This window comes from Mastomys coucha, unplaced genomic scaffold (genome assembly GCF_008632895.1).
Source record: "Mastomys coucha isolate ucsf_1 unplaced genomic scaffold, UCSF_Mcou_1 pScaffold15, whole genome shotgun sequence".
Taxonomy (NCBI): Eukaryota; Metazoa; Chordata; class Mammalia; order Rodentia; family Muridae; genus Mastomys; species Mastomys coucha.
Window position 1 is genome coordinate 14,626,477 of NW_022196897.1, and position 2,231 is coordinate 14,628,707.

Here is a 2,231-nt window from a genome sequence, read left to right on the forward strand (position 1 = left end):
AAGGAGGAGGAGGAGGAGGAGGATAATGAATAGGTGTCGTGGTTTGAGTATGCTTGGCCCAGGGAGTGGCACTATTAGGAGATGTGGCTTTGTTGCAGTAGATGTGGTCTTGTTGGAAGAGGTATGTCAGTGTGAGGGTGGGCTTTGAGACCCTCCCCCTAGCTGCCTGAGGAGTTAGTCTTCTCCTGTTTGCCTTTGGAACAAGATGTAGAACTCTCAGTTCCTCCTGCACCATGCCTGCCTGGATGCTGCCGTGCTTCTTGCCATGATCATAATGGACTGAACCTCAGAACCTGTATTCCATCTTCAATTAAATGTTGTCCTTTGTAAGAGTTGCCTTGGGTGCTTGCTTCGGCAGCACATATACTAAAATTGGAACAGTACAGAGAAGATTAGCATGGCTCCTGCGCAAGGATGACACGCAAATTCATGAAGTGTTCCATATTTAAAAAAAAAAAAAAAAAAGAGTTGCCTCGGTCACAGTGTATGTTCACAGCAGTAAAACCCTAAGACAATATTAAAAGAACCTCCAGCCAGGCGGTGGTGGCGCACACCTTTAATCCCAGCACTTGGGAGACAGAGGCAGGTGGATTTCTGAGTTCGAGGCCAGCCTGGTCTACAGAGTGAGTTCCAGGACAGCCAGGGCCATACAGAGAAACCTTGTCTCGAAAACAAAAAACAAAAAAACAAAAACAACAACAAAAAAAACCTCCAACAAAAAACTCTCTTTAGAGTCTAGCAAAGATGGATGAAGCTTCCCGTGCCTTGCTTTGGGCTCGCTGCACTCCAAGTAGGAAGGTATTTATCTGCTGTGATGTTATGTTTGGAAGACAGACCTCCCCGGATGCTTCCCAGTTCAGAGACCAGTTGTTGATCTAGCCAGAGATCAGAGCTGGCAGAACTCGATAACCATTCTTTCTCTCTCTTTTCTTCTTCTTCTCGCTCTGGCCCCACTTGCTCCAGCCCTGCTCCAACCCCACCCCCACCCCCATCGCTCCTTCCCTAAGTGGAAGGCCCAACACCCATTTATTCTATACATGTTAGTACAATGTCACCCTCTTCAGACACACCAGAAGAGGGCATCAGATCTCACTAAAGGTGGTTGTGAGCCACCTTGTGGTTGCTGTGAATTGAACTCAGGACTTCTGGAAGAGTAGTCAGTGCTCTTAATCACTGAGCCATCTCTCTAGCCCCTAATCATCCCTTTCTCAAGACATGGACCTTCAGTTGGCCATAAAGGCTATTTATCATATACCAGCTGATCTGAATTCACTATTAGCTTCAGCTTGGTTGACACTGGTGATCCTGTCTGAGTCAAACAGGTGGCCAAAGGAACCAACTTGGAAATGTATGTTAGAAATGTGTAGTAAAGCCTTTGTGTCTGGCTCTGAGTAGAGTGTTTCAGCAAAGCCTTTGCTATGTTTGGGTCAATCAGTAAAGGTTGAGAAATTACTATGAGACTGTTTGAACCTTTAAGAAATGATGTCTCTCTGGAAGGTCTGCACTTGGGGCTCTGTTAGAGCTTGGAACTGCACCAGCCTTGGTCCTAAGACCCTCCTGGCAAACCTGGAGTTCTTTCTTATGGCTAGTTCTTTCTTATGGCTAGCCAAGGTCAAAAGGGACTGATATCAGTGTGTGTTGTCTGCTCTCATGGGCAGCAAAGGACATGATAACTTTGGTAGCTGGAACCTTTCCCAGCCCCAATTAACCTTATATGATGTTTGAATAAAGTAAATGGAGTGAGCTAGTGGGATGTCAGTCTTCCCCAAGAGGCAGTACCCCTCTGCTTCTTCCAAAAATGAGGCTTAGCATCGTGGTGAGCTTCTCTCTCTACTGTGGCACCTACAACCAACATCAGTCAATAGGAAAGGACCTACATAGTGATTCTCTTCACTACTATGGCTGTGAAGTTAGCTGGCATTCTATTATGGATCCACCACACCCCACTAAGACCCTGGGCCTCTTTATTCCCTGCTCCACTCCCTCCTCTTGACACTTGTATGTTGGTATGAATACAGAGTTAAGGTCCAGCCCCAACCAGCCTCAGCCCTGAACCTGGCAACTCAGGAAGACTGATAAGGGAAGGTGATAAGTAATATAGCTACAGCCAGGTGGTGGTGGCGCACGCCTTTAATCCCAGGACTTGGGAGGCAGAGGCAGGTGGATCTCTGAGTTCGAGACCAGCCTGGTCTCCAGAGTGAGTTCCAGGACAGCCAGGGCTATACAGAGAA

At 47.1% G+C, this 2,231-nt stretch overlaps 1 non-coding gene across 1 annotated transcript; it reads left to right on the top strand.

Moving 5' to 3' along the window:
• The first annotated feature begins 342 nt into the window (after window positions 1–342).
• On the top strand, window positions 343–449 carry LOC116092637. The gene has a single exon (XR_004119380.1). It is a non-coding gene; the product is annotated as a U6 spliceosomal RNA (small nuclear RNA).
• The last annotated feature ends 1,782 nt before the right edge of the window (window positions 450–2,231 follow it).